A 19222-nucleotide genomic window follows, 5' to 3' on the forward strand; every position below is an offset into this window, starting at 1 on the left:
GAGAAGAAGAGAGATATAGAAAATCAATGATGTGACAGAATCACTGATTGGCTCCCTCCTGCACGTCCCTCACTGGGGATTGAGCCAGTAACCCAGGCATGTGCGCTTGACCGGAATCAAACTGGGGACCCTTCAGTCCGCAGGCCAACTCTCTATCCACTGAGCCAAACCAGCTAGGGTTGTATCTTTTAAAGGAATATGGAAGGAAGATCTCTACCACTGATTGTGTAAAAAGAGGCAGGGAAATATGAAAAGAGCAAAGTAGATAATGATCCAAGAGAAGAAACTATCTTAAGAGGTAATAAATAATTTAACTCATTTCAAACATTTATTCTGAAGCAGTAATCAGAATAGGCTTTCCATAGATTGCTTGCCATGTGGTTCAGTAACTAAAACCTCTGCCAATATACAAAAGGGTCAAGGTTCCAGTCCCACTGTGTAGATAGAAATGTTTGAATATTGACCAGGATAAACTGAGATCACCTTCTCCCATTACCATTTTACAGTAGATAGTGCTTTTTCTAACCCTTTATAAATATATTAATGTGCATTGAAGCTGCCAAAAAACAATTCAATATTTAAAATATAAGATTAGGACAGTAATTATGGATTCTTGCAGATAATGTAAAAAATTTCACAGTAAATTTAATAAACACTTTTGTTTTCAATGTGACACCATCATTTTTGTGTACTGGCTGGCAATTCTGTTTAATGTGCATTCCCAATACAGATGTAAGTGGTGAACTGAACCCAATGTACTGTTAGGTGAGGCAATCTTGACAGTTTAATGCTATGTGTTACAAAACGCTTGAAGAACAAATTTCTTTTATTGGAAAAATATCTTCTTATGACTTATAATCCAGAGTCATCCTTTTATTTTTTTCTAAGCCAGCCAATAAAATAAAATCCAATAGGACAGAAAATTAAGCAACTGTGTCAAGGACAGCCCTTCCCTTTAGTTCTATATCAGAGGCTGGCGACCAGGTCAAGTAAGAAAGCAGTAATCATTTATTGGCTGGATGTGTAGCTTTTCTTGCCGATCAGATTAGTGTTCCTAAACTAGGGTTTGGGATTAGATGTGTGTGGGTCAGACATACTTTGTGAGGGGTGCTCCATTTGCAGAGTTGGGGTCTGGTCAGTAAAACAAGGACTCTGCGGGAACATTGCTCTTCTACAATGACATACATTTGTGGCTGAAGAGTTGTGCTAATCACGAACCTACCTCAGCTGGCAAAATTCAGAACAAATCTGGTATTTGCAATAAGAAGTCAATGTTTAATCAAGAAAAGTAGGCTAGAGAAGATCAACACAGAAGGCTTGTGAGAGAAAAGTCTTAGGAAATATGAGAGATGAAAAGTTTTTCCTCAGTATATACATGTGTTTGTTCTTAGGCAAGGGGAAGGCTTAGTATATATACCGTTTGTTGAAAGACCAGGACTCTACAATCTATATGTATAAAAGGCTAATATGCTAAGTGTCCTCCGCCCTTCCGACTGGTCACTATGACACGCACTGACCACCAGGAGTTAGGCACTGGTGCTGTGATGCCAGTGATGCTCACTGGCCATTTACAGAGACACAACACTGCACACCTGGTGCCCACAAAGCAACACTGGGCTTCCCCCAAGTGGGACACAGGCCCCACCACCGCCCCGAAGCGACACCCCACCAAATTGCAGCCGATGCTGCCAAGAACCCATGGCCAACCCGGAAACGGTCGTTGTGGGCGCTGGGTAATGATGTCACGTAGCAACGCCCGGCTTCCTCTCCCTAGTGACTAGCCTCCTTGCAGCTTCTTCAGCCCAGGAACATGACTTGCTTTATAGCCAGGTGCAAACATTTACACTTTAACCAAATGTTTGTGAAGCGTTTCCCTATGCTTCATCTCATTTGATCCTCACAGGAGTCCTGGAGTAGGTAGATAAGACTCAGTGGAATCCTATTTTCTTTTCATTAGCTGGAAACCAGAGAGTTAGAAAGCTTAGAAACTTGACCCGACTGAAAAGAATGACTTCAGGTTTTCTCACTGTGCAGAATATAGTCAAACACTGCTGCAGTTAAATATTTTCCCCTTTGTTCTCCCTGTGTGATCTACAATAATAATCTACTTTGTGTTGATATTTACTGCTGTGTTGCTGACAATTACCTGAAAGAGAAGTTTGGGTGCTTCACTGGGCTGGAAAAAGTTTAGCTAAATCAGAAAGCAGGTCTAATTAAGCAAGTTTATTCTCTATATATAAAAGGCTAAGTTGAGTTGAGCATGCACGATACATATAAAGCTCTTGCTGGCACCAATCGCACGTGTGTGTTTCCATCTGTCATTGTCAATCATAAATTTGGTTGACACTTCTATCATAGAGAAAGGGCGAATAGGGATATTAAAATATTTCTTCTAATTAATTACCTTTCAATGTGCACGAATTCATGCACCGGCCCACTAGTGTCATCATAAAATAGAAACATTTACTCCACACCTGTTGTTAAAATCTGCTCTGTCGGGGCAGATTTTATATTACTCTACAATAAAACCTTGAGCTAGTGCCAAAGCTTATTAGCTCCATCTTAGATTAGAAGAAACCCACAGATCAGCCTTAAGACAAAATACTGCCATTCGCAACAACATGGATGAATATTATACTAAGTGAAATAAGTCAGAAAAAGCTAAGAACCATATAATTTCACTCATATGTGGAATACAAAGCTGAAACGGGTGTATACAGATAGCAGTGCTGTGGTTACAGAAGGAAAAGGGGTTGGGGAAGGGTAGAGGGGGTCCAACATATGGTGACAGATGATGATTTGCCTTAGGGTAGTGGGCACACGGTGCAATATATAGATCTTGTATCATAGAAATGTACACTTGAAACCTAAATGAACACTTGAAACCTATATGATCCTTATTAATCAACATCATCCCAATAAATTAAATAATTTTTTAAAGTTTCAGTTTTGTAATTAATGTATCCAGTCCAGTATAATAATCAAAATTCTGAAATTATTCCATGATAATTTCTCCTCTCACTCAAGTCTGGTGCAGTATAGAAACGGGAAGTGGGGAAGGGACTGTGCTCAGCTTTTCCTGCTTTCCGCCATATAGAGTAAGGAAAGAGCCCTATTGTACTGATTTGAGTAGCTGCAGGTTCAATGGAATATGTTTACAGCTGATTTTATTTGTCTTTTGCTGAACACTGTGTCACTAGGGAGCTCATCTCATTAGCAAGAGGTAAAAGATGAGAAACTGCCACCCTTCCTCCATCATGGCAAGAGAGGTTCAAATTCTCTTCTCAATTTCTAATATGATTCTTTATAACCCCAGGTGTTTAGTGCCAATGGGCACAAAAAGGATTTTAGGCATCTGCTTTGCATGTACTGAATAGATGGTCAGGCACCTCAATTTGGGCTCTGGAACTATTCCTCATGTATTGTTATGAGGTAAGCAGGCCCCAAGGAGTACATTACAAAAAATACTCATCACCTCACTGTCTGATTTTGCTTAAAGATCATTCTTAAAATACACACACTTTCTGTTTGACTAGACCAGTGATGGCGAACCTTTTGAGCTCGGTGTGTCAGCATTTTGAAAAACCCTAACTTAACTCTGGTGCCGTGTCACATATAGAAATTTTTTGATATTTGCCACCATAGTAAAACAAAGACTTATATTTTTGATATTTATTTTATATATTTAAATGCCATTTAACAAAGAAAAATCAACCAAAAAAATGAGTTTGCGTGTCACCTCTGACACGTGTGTCATAGGTTCGCCATCACTGGACTAGACAGTACCTTCAATTATATTTGTTTTAGATATTTCTGTTTCTCTTCTCTCTTCTAGTACTGCAGTGATGAATTCAAGTTCCCTCTGTGCTCTGCAAAATGCCTGCAGCAAACTCCACATAAAAGAATTTTACAAAAAAATGCATTATACAGACAGCTGAGGTCAGAGTAGATTTTGAGACATTCTGTAACTGAGAGAGAAACAGCAGAATAAAACCTTTCAAGCTGTTTATGACCTGGGATCATCTCCCACTAGTGTGTATGTAAGATTGTTCCTTATCTTCTTCTACCAGACACCTCCCTTTTGAAAAAGTTGAGACTAACATATCTCCTCTCTGTGTTGCTTGGGTTTTGTTGCTCTTTTACTTGTAATTGCTTAAAATTTCTCTTCAGGTACGTGCAGAGTGCATATCTTGTTTCAAAATTCTCCAAGATATGGAAAATTGCTGCCTAGGAAGAAATGTCCAATAATCAATCTATGTAATTATGAAAAAAAAAGAGAAAAATCCTATCCCTCATTCACTCCTCACTTCACAATTTCTTTTGTTTCTAAAAATTCCAGAAACTGCTATCTCCAACATCATTACCTCTACCTTTCTAAATCTTAGCCTTTTGTCCCCTCTATGCCAGCTCACATCGGCCATTTGACCCTTCCTCAAAATCATTTTTACTGCATGCCATATTCCCATCTCCTATACGTATATATTTTTTCCATTGATCTTTTTTTATATAATTTTTTTCTTTATTGACTAAGGTATTACATATATGTCCTTAGCCCCTCATTGCCCCCTCACCCTCGCCCCCACTCTTGCCCTCTCCCCCCTGGTGTCTGTGTCCATTGGTTAGGCTTATATGCATGCATACAAGTCCTTTGGTTGATCTCTCCCCCTTACCCCCACCCTCCCCTACCTTCCCTCTGAGGTTTGACGGTCTGATCGATGCTTCTCTGTCTCTGGACCTGTTTTTGTTCATCAGTTTATGTTGTTCATTATATTTCACAAATGAGTGAGATCATGTGATATTTATCTTTCTTTGACTGGCTTATTTCGCTTTATTTATTTTTAATCTGACAATTTTCATTAGTCACATAAATTTGGTCCTTTTCCTCTGCTCATATTGAGTGTATTGCTTTCTCTCTTTAATCCATGGAGGAGTAACAAATGAAAATGTTTTATTCTTAATCCACACCCATGGTATCGATTACCACATTTACAGCAATAATGCCCGTGATGCTATTATGGAATGGCATTTCAGCATCCATTCAAACTCTATCTTAGTAAGCCTTCTTACCTATAGAGATTCAAAAGCTAAATGCTACATTTATCAGATTCTGTTACAGCTAGATACATGGATATGATATATAGAAGCAACCCAAGTGCTCATCAGTAGGTCAATATGTAAACAAAAAATAGTATATACTTACATTGGAATATTATTCAGCCTAAAAAAGGGGAGGACATTCTGATATATACAACAAGGATAAATCTTGAAGAAATTATACTTAATGAAATAAGCCAGTCATAAAAAAGACAAAAACTATATGATTTCACTTATATGAGGTGTTTACAGTAGTCAAATCACGGAGACAGAAAGTAGAACGGTTGTTGCCAGGAGTTGAGGGGGGGAAAGGAATAGGGCGGTAGTGTTTCATGGTACAGAGTTTCTGTCTGTAAGGTGAGAAGAGTTCTGGAGATTGGTTGCACAACATTATACTGTGACTACTAAACACGAATGAACTGTACACTTAAAATATAATGAAGATGGTAAAGTCTGCCTTGTGTATATTTTTACCACAATTAAAAATTAAAACAACAAATAATAGACACAAGCCCCCACGTTTTAAATTACCTTAGAGTTCTTCAGGTTGAAGTCCCACGTAGGTCAAACGGGAAAACCGAGGTGGCAACAGGTCTTGGTTCCTTTACGGAGGTTCCCGTGGAGAACGTTTCCTCTAGAAACAGCTTCCCGAGACCTTCACATCCCTCGCCCTGCGGCCGCCTTCCTCCGTGTCTAAAGCCAGCATCAGGTGGGCTGAATCTTCTGGTGTTCCATCTCTGACTGCTTGCCGCTGAGAAAGGTTCTGCATTTTTAAGAATCCACGTGATGAGATGGGTGCTGCTTAGCAAACTCAGGAGTTCTTCGGGTGAAACCTGGAACTGGCCCGTGTGGAGAGGGAGGAGAACCTGCCGAGAGGAGAGGCAGGCTGGGTGCTTCAGGTTGGACCGCGGCGGTTTTAATAACCGGGGAATGTACCTAAGAAAGCGGCCGAGGGAAACGCTGGCCTCCACGCCTGCCCGCCCAAATCCTAAAGTTTACGTAGAGGCCGGAACTGGGCTCGGTCCGGTATTCAGTGCAGCTGGTCTCAGCAACCCCTTACTGTCTCCATTCCAGGTTCTGGAAACAGCTCCTACTGTGGGATGGTGGGTGAAACATACATTTCAAGGACATGGGAGGGGGGTGGTGAGGAGCCTTTGATTGCCCAGGTCAGGCTTGCAGGTCAGCCAGCGGTCACGTTCCCTCGGTGACCACCTCCAACAAGTGGGCCCACCCACATAACTAACGCGAATGATCTCCCCCCCTCAAGGTCCATCCCCTTCATCACCATCTGCAAGGCCTTTACCATGATGATTTTGTCATGTTTCAGTGGTTCTCAGCCTTGGCTGCACATTAGAATCACCTGGGAATCTTTTTAAAATCCCGATTTCTGGGCCTCATCCTCCGGAAATTCTGTTTCTTTGTTTTGCGGTGGGGCCACAACATTAGGAACAAAGAAACAGAAGTTCCGGAGGATGCGGCCCAGAAATCGGGATTTTAAAAAGATTCCCAGGTGATCCTAATGTGCAGCCAAGGTTGAGAACCACCGTGTTAGGTGCTATATCTACAGGCGCCAAGGGTGACGGTGTCGGTGTGTTGGGGAGGTTGTCCTTCTTCCCCCAGTGAGGGGGAGCAGGCTGGGCAGTAAGCCTTTGCTTTGCTGCCATGCGCAGTGGTGCCTCCAGCGTGGGTCTGCAGTCAGCAATCCTGGTGGCAGCTTTTCCTCATGGCAGACGGGGTGCGGTTCTGTTACAAGCCATGGTAAAAGTGGCTTCCTGATTCAGTAGTTTTCTGATTATGACTGAATAACTCATCCCTAGAAGCCCAGCCCAGAGTCTGTTCACTGTAGACAATGTATCAGTTAGGTATGCAAAATAAAGCAGTCTGTAATAAAACCCTTTTCACAAAAGTCAGCGAGACTGGATTATATTATCTGAAACGGAACCCTGCTTAGGTTAACTCCGACAACTCTATTGCCAGCCAGCGAGCCTGCTTAAAACACTTAAATGTCCTTTTACCTGTTGGATATCTATTTTGGGGACATTTTCAGGGATGGGCCTGGAAAACACGCCAAATAAGCCAATCAGAGAAAGACAGGTACCATACGATTTCAGTCATATGTGGAATTTAATGAACAAACTGAACTACCAAGCAAAATAGAAATAGACTCATAGATACAGAGCAGGCAGACAGCTCTGTGGGCACCCGGGGCATGTTGGAGTGTGTGTGCAGGATGTGAGCAAAAAAAAAAGAGAGAGAACTCATGAACATGCACAATAGTGTGGTAATTGTGTGTGTGTTGCGGGGGGGAGGGTGTGGGTGGAGGTGGAAGATGACATAGGAGGGATAAATGGTGATGGGAAAAATAAAATTACATTAAATTTAGAAAATATGATTTTGGTGTTATATCCAATAAATTACTGTCAAGGAGTGACTGAAAAGTAGCTTTTCCTATGTTTTCTTTAGAGCTCTCACCAAAGGCTTTCTAAAATGTATAACAGATTATGACTCCTTTGTTAGAAATATTTCAAATAAAAACATTTTTTGCCTATAACAACATCCACCTGTACCTTACAATTTCATCTCTGTTGACGTCTACAGCTTTATTTTCCTTCGTGGTTCCAAACGCAGCCCATGCTGATGCTATGCTAAGTTACCTTTGGCTTCCTGAGACACCATGCTCCCTCTTTCATATGGCATGCCATCTACTTTATTTGAAAGAGTGTTTACTCACACATGCTGCAGCTACCTGACTCTAACTTTCAAGCCTCAATTTCTTAACCCTTGTTGCACATCAGAAATTTTTTTTTAATGGGGAGATGCCTTGTTTTGTTTTTAACTACCTTGAGTCAAAGCAGCATCCCTGAAATTTTTCACTCGGTTTATGCGCAGTAAATTATTGCATGCTTAAGAAATACAAAACTGAAATCAAACAGTGTGTTATTTATAGGAAAGAAAACAAAAGATTATAGAAAATGTAGAAGGGCAGAAAATAATATACTTGCAAATACTAACCAAAGGAAAGTTGATGGAGCTATATTATTATGAAGATAGAATTTTAAAAGTGAATAAAGTACATCATATATAAAAGTGGACATTTCATCTTGAAAAAAATTAAATTCTGAAAAATATCAATAAAAATGTATATACTTTCAAAATATAGTATCAAAATATACAAAACAAATTTGCAAAACAAATTGGCAGATCTGAAAAGAAACATAAACAAACAGAACTGTCATCGAATATTTTAGTTACTGATGGGAGAAGTGGACATATTCCTGGAAATAATGTATTAACTTTGAAGAGCAATATTAATAAATTACTTAACTTATGTAAATACTATCATATATTAATTTTCATGTGCTATAATATATATCTATTTACATATGTAGAAATCTGTTCTTAACAACAAAATCAAGAGTCTTTTAAAGCACATATGGCCTTTTACAGAAATGACCATATGCTAGCATATATTGGTAAAATATAAGAGACTGAATTTATACAGACAATATTCTCTAAATGCATCGCCATTAACTTAGAAACACATTTCCCATATGTTGAGAAATAAAAAAACAACAACAGAAAACAAAATAAACCCCACACATGCTTTTAAATAATATATGGGTCAAAAAAAGGTCACAGGTAAAAGTTAAAAAATGATTTGAACTAAATGATAATGAAAATACTACAAATCAAACCACTGAGATAAAACTAAAGCCATTTTTGGAGAAAAATTTATAGCTCTAATTATAGGAAAGAAGGAAAGATAAAAATTAATGGACTCTCTCAGAAAAAATTAAAAATAATACACAAAGAATATAGAAGAAAGAAAATAATATAAAGCTGAAATTAATGAAGCAGCAAAAGTATATAAGAAAGACTGATTAAGAAAAGAGAGAGATGGCACAAATAAACAGATACAAGAATGAGAAGGGGGATTACCACAGATTCTACATAATTTGGTGTTAATTATAAGAAAATATCAATAATTTCAAGTCAAGAAATTATAAAATATTCATGAGATGGACACAAATCAAAGGAATACTAAGGTTGATGGAAACTGGCACAGCAAGAAATAGAAAATCTTCATGGACCTATAACCATTAAAAAACTCAAATCAATTATTAATAAAGCCATCTCATCATGATATCTCTAAGCTCATGTGAGTTCACTAGCTAATGCAAGTATAAATTAATTTTTTAAAAATTACAAATTTCATTTAATTCTTCTGGAAAAATAAAATACATTTTTTAAAAATGAGCCTAGCCCTAACCGGTTTGGCTCAGTGGATAGAGCGTCACTCTGCGGACTCAAGGGTCCCAGTTCGATTCCTGTCAAGGGCATGTACCTTGGTTGTGGGCACATCCCCAGTAGGGAGTGTGCAGGAGGCAGCTGATCGATGTTTCTCTCTCATCAATGTTTCTAACTCTCTTATCCCTCTCCCTTCCTCTCTGTAAAAAATCAATAAAATATATTAAAAAATAAAAATAAAAAAATGGGCTTAGTAAAACTGGATTCAATACTCAAAGAGAACATTTTTTTAAAATTTTACTTTCTTGTTTAAAGTATTACAAATAGTAGTACACATGTCTCCTTTTTTTCCCTACTGACCTTCCCCCGGTCTCCCCTACCCCCCAGCATGTGCCCTCCCCCTCCCCCACTCAGTGTCTGGCATCCATTGGTTATGCTTATATGCAAGCATTGGCATGTAATTTTCCTCTTAAGAGAACATGTTAAGAAATGAAAATTACATGCCAATATCAATAATAAATACAGATCCACAGATCTTAAAATATTGAAAAACAAAATCCAGAAGAGATAATACAAAGGTTAATGAAAACATTGGATTTGCTTCAGTAATGTAATGTAAGCATGACATTAGAAAATCATTTTATATAATTTATCACATTGATAAATGTTGGAGAAATTATATCTGATCATCTTAATATGTGCAGAAAACTTTTTGATAAAATAAACATGTATTCATAATTTTAAAAAGTCTGTAAAATATGAAATACAATAAAACATCATTAATCTGAATGAGTCTATTTACAAAAAATTACAGAAATATGATTAAGTATAATGATAAAATATTGAAAACTTTTCCTTTGGAATTGAGAAGACAGTCCTACTCTCTCTCACCACTTTTATTAAACATTGAGCTGGTATAACGAACCAGTACAGATGGCAGGAAAAATAAATGGGTTAAATATATGAGATTAACAAGTTTCTCCAGAAAAAGCTCAGAATGTCAAAGTTCATTTGTGTTACCACACACCAATAAAATTTTCTAGAAATAAAATTTTAACAAAATACCATCTATAACATTAAATAATACCAAATATCTATTATTAGATCTAAAAAATGTGTGCAAGACTTTTCTGCAAAAATATATATAAAATATTAAACAAAAAAGAAAACCTAGATAAATAGGTGGGTATACAACTGTAGAGACATCAATTCTCCACACTCATCTATTCATACAATGTGATACAAATAAAAACCTCCACAGGTTTTAAAGAAGATTCACAAATTAATTCTAAAATTTACATGGAACTATAAAGAAAGGGTCTGTCAGAGTCAATACCTTTTCAAAGAACTAGGTAAAAGGATTTATTCTCCTGGATATTAAAACTTGCTAGACAACACAGAAAGGCTTAGTGTACTAGAATTAGCCAGTGTAGGACTTGATCCCAGTCATATGAGAGTTGATGTGTAAAAAAGTGAAGAAGCACTCATCTATACTAATAAAGGGCCTGTGGCCGTGACGCCCTAATGCCGTCACAACCAACAAGCAGCGGCTCTCACGGCAGGCGGGGCAGGCGCAAGCTATGAGCAGAAAAGAGCTACGAGCTGCAGAGGGCTGGGCATGAGCTACGAGTGGCGATGGGCAGGACGGCCAGCTGAGACAGGCAGAAGCGAGCTACTTGCACATGATTTCATGCGCGCTGGGCCTCTAGTCCTTTTAATAAATGGCATTAGGAAAATTGGATATTCATATGGGAAATATGACTTCCAAAACACAGCACATCCAAATTTCAATATCAGTTACATTGTAAGCTTTTATAAAAGGTTAACAATAAAGTCCCTAGAGCATAATATAGGAAAATAACATCATTAACTCTGGGAGAGAAAGAGTTCTTAAGGAGAGGACTAGAAGGCACTTTACTTAGTATCATTAGAGAGTTTGGTGTATCTTCTGTATTTTATTGTAAAATAAATGATTATTTGGACATTAAAACTAAGAACTCAGTTCATCAAAAACATCAAGAGAGAAAAAAGGCAAGCCAGACAGTAGAGGACATGCAAAACAGATTGTGCCCAGCCAGCACAGCCAAGGGTTCAATGAGCCTGGGGGTGGGGAGGGTGGCGAAGGATTAAAGACAGACAAAGAGAATAGCTGGGTCTATGTGGATCTCCTGTGCCTGGCTGAGGCCACAGAGAGAGATCCAGAGGCAAGCTGAGCCTTTATTTTATAGCCAGAGGTAAACAAGGTAGTGGTCACCATAGTTACAATGTTCTTGTGAGTTTCACTTGTTTTGGCAGCACTTGCTGCATCTCCCTCAGCCCATTAGCTACCCAGAGAAGATCCGAAGAGCATTATAAGGTCAAGCCTAATTATGCTAAGAGGGCTGTGCCCCCTAAGCTGGGACTTGTTTGTGGCTTTGCCAACAGGTCAGTCCGAGGCTTAACCCTATAGACACTCCCTACACAGTTAACTAATAAGGAATATTTTTTAAATCTTAGAAGTCACAAATAAAAAAATTAGAATGAAATATGAATATTTACTTTAACAGACAAGATACCAATGTCTATGGCACTTTGAGGAAGAAGTTGCCCAATATATAGTAATTATATGAAAAGCTGCTCAATGTCACTCTTGACCTAAAAATATAAATTAAAACCAAATAAGAATTTACAATACAGATGGCTAAACTTAAATAGTACTGATAGTGGAAATACATGTACACTGCTGATGGGAGTGAAGAGTGCTACTAATTTGTGAGACAGTGGCATCATCTAATAAAGTTGAAGTTTCATATATTCAGTGAGCAAATAATTGTACTCCTGGAATTTAACAAAACCAACTGCATATCAAGAATGTTCATAATGACATTTTTATGTAATATCCCCCACCAAAGAGGAACCAATCTAATGTTCAACAAGAATAAAATGTATAAATAAAATGTTATATTTCCACCATATTGCTAAAACGAAGCAAGATAAATGAACAACATAAACATATTTTAAGTGAAAGAAAATAAACTTGAAGGATTCCACTTATGTAGTTTCAAAAACCAGGAATATAATTTGTATACATAGTGGGTGTGTGTTAAAGGTAAAAAGATAGAAAATAAGGAAATAGTAGCTATAAAATTCAAGATAGTAATTACCTTTGCACAGTATGAAAGAAGTCATAATTTCAAAAGGGATATAAAGAGATAACTTCTGGGAATATACTATCTTTTGACCTCAGTATAAATTATGTAAGTGCTCACTCTGTAATAACTTATTGATCTCTATATTTATATTTTATTCATTTTCCTATATGTGTAGTATATTTTACATTGAAGAAACTTTAGGAACTTAAGTAAAACAGGGGATTTCAATTATGAATAAAGGCAAAAAAAGGAAGAAAGTAGGGAAAATAATGAAGTAAACTTGGAGAAAGCAGAACTTGAAGAAAGAAAAACGATGAAATAATGATAAGTTTAGACATAGCTGTAATGATAATTTTAAAACTGTAAAATACATTCTGAAGAACCTGTCCAGCAGTAAGCTAGAGGCAGAAACTATTCAAGAGCAACTGAGAGCCAAGGAGGATGCTGCGAAAAGAAAAGGAGAGACGTTAAGGGAGAAAAATATTAACTGAGAAGTTTGCAGAACTAATTAATGAAACACATTACACTTCAATTTCAGGAATCAGAGTGAATCCAAGTTGTTAAATAAAAAAGAATTCACATGTAGACACATCACCCTGAGACCTAAGAATACAACAGAGAAAATAAATTCTAATGGTCGTCAAAATTTAAGGAAGCTCCCTATATCATACCTATATCTTTCTATCTATTTATCTATCTGTCTGTCTATCTATCTATCTATCTATCTATCTATCTATCTATCTATCATTTATCTATTTATCTATCTAATTATCATCTATCTACCTATCTATATTTATATGAATAATTTTAATTCCTTAATAGCTAAAAGAATGTTTCATGAAGCAAGTTTCAAACATAGGTATATGGTAAATTTATTAAGAAATTAAATATAAGCAAAAATATGATTATTCTATTTCCTAAGCTTCCAGATAAAAATAACATAACAAAACAAAAGATAGTTACAATAACTCAGGCATTCCTTCCTTATAGGAAAACTTGTTGGGTTTTCTCTGGAACTGATGTACAATATTTACTCCAATTGCTGACTCCAGCACTTTGTTCCCTCTCATTAATTCACGGAGTAAGAAACATCATGGAACATCAGGAACATCATTAATCCAGGACCACTTCTAGCAATGCCTAAGTGAAGCTATTAGATATATTTCAAGATCTGACAAAAATAGTTATTAAAAAGCCTAGCCACTATGTCTCCATTTATTTTCCTAGATAATTGTAACATCTTTGTCTTGGGTCATGGACTGATGTATGTCCCTGGGTTTCATTTGCTACATTATTTTTAGGCCAAGGTGAAAAGATAAGCTAAGCCACAATTAAAAACCCTGTATGATTTTTTTCAAGCTAGGTTTAAGAATCCTTTCATATATGATATTATGGTCCTAGTAGAAGGCATGCTTTACTTAGTATCATTAGACAGTTTGTTGTTTCTTTCCTCTGTCTTTTACTGTCTTTAATAAGATGAATTTTTTTAAGAATCACAATTATTCAACTCTAGTTTAATAAGAAATTCAACAATGCAATAAAGTTATATATGTGAGCAGGATCAAAAACTTTCTGAATTAATATTCTTTTAAGTGTATACTACTTTCTGTTTTTAGTATAATTTTACACCTGCATTTATAATTGTACATTTATTTTTTTTAATTTTTAAAAATATTTCTATTGATGTCAGAGAGGAAGGGAGAGGGAGAGAGAGGTAGAAACATCAATGATGAGAGGGAATCATTGATCGGCTGCCTCCTGCACGCTCTATAATAGGGATCAAACCTGCAACCCGGGCATGCACTCTGACCAGTAATCGAACCCTGACCTCCTGGTTCATAGGTCGACACTCAAACACTGAGCCACGTCAGATGGGCTGTACTTTCAGTCTTGTCTTTTAGAGTTTCTTAGAACAATTGAAATTGCCATCTTACATTTTCCCCAACCTTCATCATAAAAATAACTGAAGCTCATTTCCCACGTAGCTCTATATACACCCTGCATCTATAATAGTTCAAGGATCCAATCTGCTCTGGGCCAGAACCATCAAAGGCACTTTGAACCTAGAGGCAGCACACTAGAGAAGAAAGAGAAACATCAGCTGCAGTTGTTGTAAGACCTAGGGTTCATTTCCAGTTTTGACCTTCAGAAGTTATATAAGCATGTGCATTCTCTTGATATTTCTGATCCTGGCATTTCTTGCAAGTGGTAGTAATTCTATATTAAGAAATGATAAAACTTACCTTGTTAACATTTGCTTGCTATGTATATGTAAGATATTATTCAGACAAGTCATTCTAATGATTTATTGTTAGGTAACATTAGAATGACTAATTGTTCACTGAGTACAAGACCTTTAAAAAGCAACAAAAACATAGTGTCATTTGGGAATAAAGCCATTATAAAGAAGATGAAGAGCATTACAAAAACAAATTTTGCCTGATCAAAATTTTCTAAAGACTTTATCTGGTTACAAAAGTGTCATGATAGCATAATCTTGCATTAAGTTCATTTTTCTTTAAACAATATGACTAGAATAATTTACTCTAAAATTCTGGAGGGCAAGAGACTCCCTTTATCCCCAATCATACCACTATCTATTTTTATATTAACAGAAAAATATTTTAATAAGATTACAGAGCTAAATAGTCTCGAGAACATCTAGTTCCAAATATTTTTAGCTAATAAAATAACTGAGATAGAGGGTATTCATGACTTTCTGATGGTCTCTTAGTTTCATTCAGAGAAGCATGAAATCAAAGCTCTTCTTCATTCCTTCTAGCATGCTAGCATTGATTTGCTATGATCTAGTTCCCTTCCATTCTCCGACTCCTGTTAAAAATACTAAATTCTAATACCAAATAATAATCTTGCAAAACTACGATGACTTGGCCATTTTCACATTCAGATTATTCTTAAAAAGAGAGTAGCTACATTTCTATACAGTCCTTGTGGTTTACATATTAATCATAACATTTGCATAACTGGTATTTGATGTGCACCACTGGAGGAAAGTGATAGTGTCGGTGACTGTGGTAAAAACAAAAATAAAAAAAGACAGTAGTTGGTTAGAAGTCCTCTGAAAAGAAATAGTCAGAAATACAAAAGTAGGTATAGACTTCAGAATGTATCTGCAGGTCCCACTCTTTTGGAATTTATAATCTAATCTGCTGGAGTTTATAAGGCAGAATGTGAGGCACTGCTTAAGGCTAAAAGTAAGAGTGAGGCATTCTGACTTACAAGACTAAGAGGCCAATGAAGCTAATGTGAGAAATACCATCCTTTAAACACTGGCCTGTGTGCTCAGTTGGTTGGGCATCATCCAGTGCACCAAGAGGTTGCCCGTTCGATTCCAATTCCCCATCCCTGGCCAAGTCCTGCTCTTACATCGATGTTTCTCTCCCCCTCTCCCTTCATCCTTCTTTAAAGGTAAATTAAAAAAAAAAATTAATCATGTTCATTTATGAATTTGATCTCTAAAAAGAACCTTATTTTGAGAAACAAAACTGAAATTTTTGTCCATGTGTTTGCTCACATTCTCTACAATTATGTATTTGATGCCGGGAAGTGTAAAATTATCATCTAACTAGTCATCAAATCTAAGGGATGTTAGATAATAAAAGGCAATTTCATTTGACAATGACATGTTGCTGAGGAGATGACTAAAAAAACAGATACCATATCCCTACTGAGGGGCACTCTTTAGAAATATGAAGTCTTTTGAATATTTTCCAGTAAAGGATTCTAAACTGCATGTGCAAAATGAGAATGAGGTGACTTGGAAATTTTGTGGTTATATTTATCTTCCCATTTAAAATGATCAATTACATATTCTCATAATAAATTACCTTAAAAGCAAAGAAAATATTTAAAACTAATCAGTTCCTAACTATTTAACTAAGCTTTCTTATTATATATGCTCTAGGAGTTAACTGCATTACTATATCAATGTGGTAAAAATGCTACATAATGGTGGATTACTACACCTTTTCCCAAACTTACATTCAGGGTTATCATGTTGGTATCACAAAATTGGCCATGGGTGGGTGTGTCTACAACACATAAATTGTCTAATGCTATAACTCAGTGATTGATATATTCAGTGATTATTGTGTCATTTTATAAAATGATAGGGAAAGTCTCATAATGAAGATAAAACTTAAAATGATGTTGTATCTTGTAGCTGTTACACTGTGAATAGCACAAAAAATGAGGATTTTTTTCCCCAGTATTCAAAAACTATCAAATGATTTACCAAAGAGAAGTTTGAACATGCACATGTCTTCCGTGTTCCACTTTTGTTTTACTCTGAACATAAACAAAAATATCAACCAGCATTTCTGTCAGAACTACCCATGTTTTTCAATGATGTGAATGGCAACTTTGTTGAGTAGGCTAGTGATAAACATTTATTCATAACCTGAATTTGAGAGATTAGTGTTCTTAACAGAATTATTAAATAGTAGATTTTTAAAGAAATAGCAATTCAATTTGAAGTTATGTCCATAGAAGTTTTGATAAAGAATACTGCATAGCCCTTGCCGGTTTGGCTCAGTGGACAGAGCATTGGCCTGCAGACTGAAGGGTCCTGGGTTTGATTCCAGTCAAGGGCATATGCCCGGGTTGCAGGCTCAATCCCCAGTGGGGGGCATGCAGGAGGCAGCTGATCAATGATTCTCTCTCATCATTGATGTTTCTATCTCTCTCTCCCTCTCCCTTCCTCTCTGAAATTAATATATATATATATATTTTTTTTTAAAAGAATACTGCATATTTTGTTATTATTTTTTATAACTTGTTTTACATGCCCCTTATATTAACAAACTTAATAATAAACTAATATATGTATATATTCATTCCACCAGACCTAATTTTTAAATATTTATCAGCTGAAAGAATAAGCCTTAATGACAGAGTTATTACTGCCAACTTTTGTTTTTTTATCTGGGTAAAATGAAAGCTGTTATAAAGTGTTGAATAGAAGAATGGCAAGGTCTGACTAATAGTTTATAAAAATAATTTTCTGCTAATATCACTTACCCTGGATTTTTAGATTGTATGAAACTCTAGATAAAAAATAAACAAACACATTGCCTAGAGCAGGGGTGGGCAAACTTTTTGACTCGAGGGCCACAATGGGTTCTTAAACTGGACCGGAGGGCCGGAACAAAAGCATGGATGGAGTGTTTGTGTGAACTAATATAAATTCAAAGTAAACATCATTACATAAAAGGGTACGGTCTTTTTATTTTTAGTTTTATTCATTTCAAACGGGCCGGATCCGGCCCGTGGGCCGTAGTTTGCCCACGGCTGGTGTAGGCAATGTGTTTGACAATGCCTGACCAATGAGTTGTGGGTAGAAGTAATGGAATTACCTTTCAGAATATGCCTTTAGAAAGGAGAAGTCAATTATGTTTCTGTTTTACACATAAGGAAACTGAGACAGGTGAGTTTACGTAATTTATCAAATGTCATATAATCAGTAAATAACAAACATGTTCCAAACTCTAGAATCTATGCTGGAAGCCACTATGTTATGGTGCCTTACAGTGTGTGAAGATTTTCTTTTATACCAGTGTGGGAACCACGCTAGGGTCCCCAGATAGTCAAGGCCAATGTGAGCACATAGGCCTTGTTGTCAATACACCAGAATGGTCAAGGCTGCTCTGAGCATGAGCCTAACCAGGGTGCCCATGACCAAGATATCATAAACAGCTACAAGGCCACAGTGATCACATGATACACTATACCCTTCTGTAACCCAAACATGATTGATGTAACTATTGGCACGAATCCTTCTTTGTCTGAGTATATACAGGTTACTGACCAGGAGTCTGCTACATGCAGAAGAGTATGAAGATGAAGCTGGGAGGGAAGCAGAGGTGGTAGGCACAGAGAAGTTAGCTTCTATGTGTGCAGAAGAGGCTGGAGAACTCAAAAGGAGCCGAGAGCTGCTGCTACAATGATGTAAGGTGAAGAGCTGAGAGAGAGCTTAAATGTAGTTACCATATTAACCAGCCAGTGTGCTGGGCAGGGGAGAAAGGAGAAGCTGCTGAGACAGAGAGCTTGGGTACCGCTATGATGTGACACGGTGAGTCTAGGGGGGCAGTGTGCAACGCTCAGATAAGGACTGTGGGTACAGAGACTAAAGCTGCTTTGTAGGAAAGAGATGTATTCACCAGCCAGTGTCTGGCTGCCTGCCTGTATGGACTTTGCTGTGAAGGATTGTCTTGTCTGCTGGCTATGTGGCCACTGGCTTCTGCAAAAAAGACTCATTCTTATACACCCACAACTTCTTATGGCTTCTCTAAGATCCGGCGTCCTAGGAGGTCCAAGCCAGGCAGAGGGGCTCGGACTCAACACCTGTAACTAGTGAGCAGAGGCTAAAGGAGGAACTTGGACTAAGTTCCCAACCATTAGTATAGTGGGCAGGGTTCAAGAAAGACCTTCCCTGGCATAGTCAGGAAGAATTTAGAGGGATACATGGACTCAGAAAACTCAGAGAAGCAGTGCTAAGCAGTGCTCCTGCTGTCTCTGACAACCAGTATGTGTGAGACGGTGGTTTAAAATTAGGTGAGAATTTAAATTTCCAGTGTATACATTAATCAGTCAAAACAATTTTATTTAAAGTCAAGATGGGTGGGTAGATGGATGGATAGATAGCTTGTTTTATGGATCAGAGACTGCTGCAAGACATGTAGAATCCTCTGTCTTCTAAGGTACCTTATACTTCACACTGGCATATAATT

The sequence above is a fragment of the Myotis myotis genome, unplaced genomic scaffold, assembly GCF_014108235.1.
Source record: "Myotis myotis isolate mMyoMyo1 unplaced genomic scaffold, mMyoMyo1.p scaffold_m19_p_5, whole genome shotgun sequence".
Lineage (NCBI taxonomy): Eukaryota > Metazoa > Chordata > Mammalia > Chiroptera > Vespertilionidae > Myotis > Myotis myotis.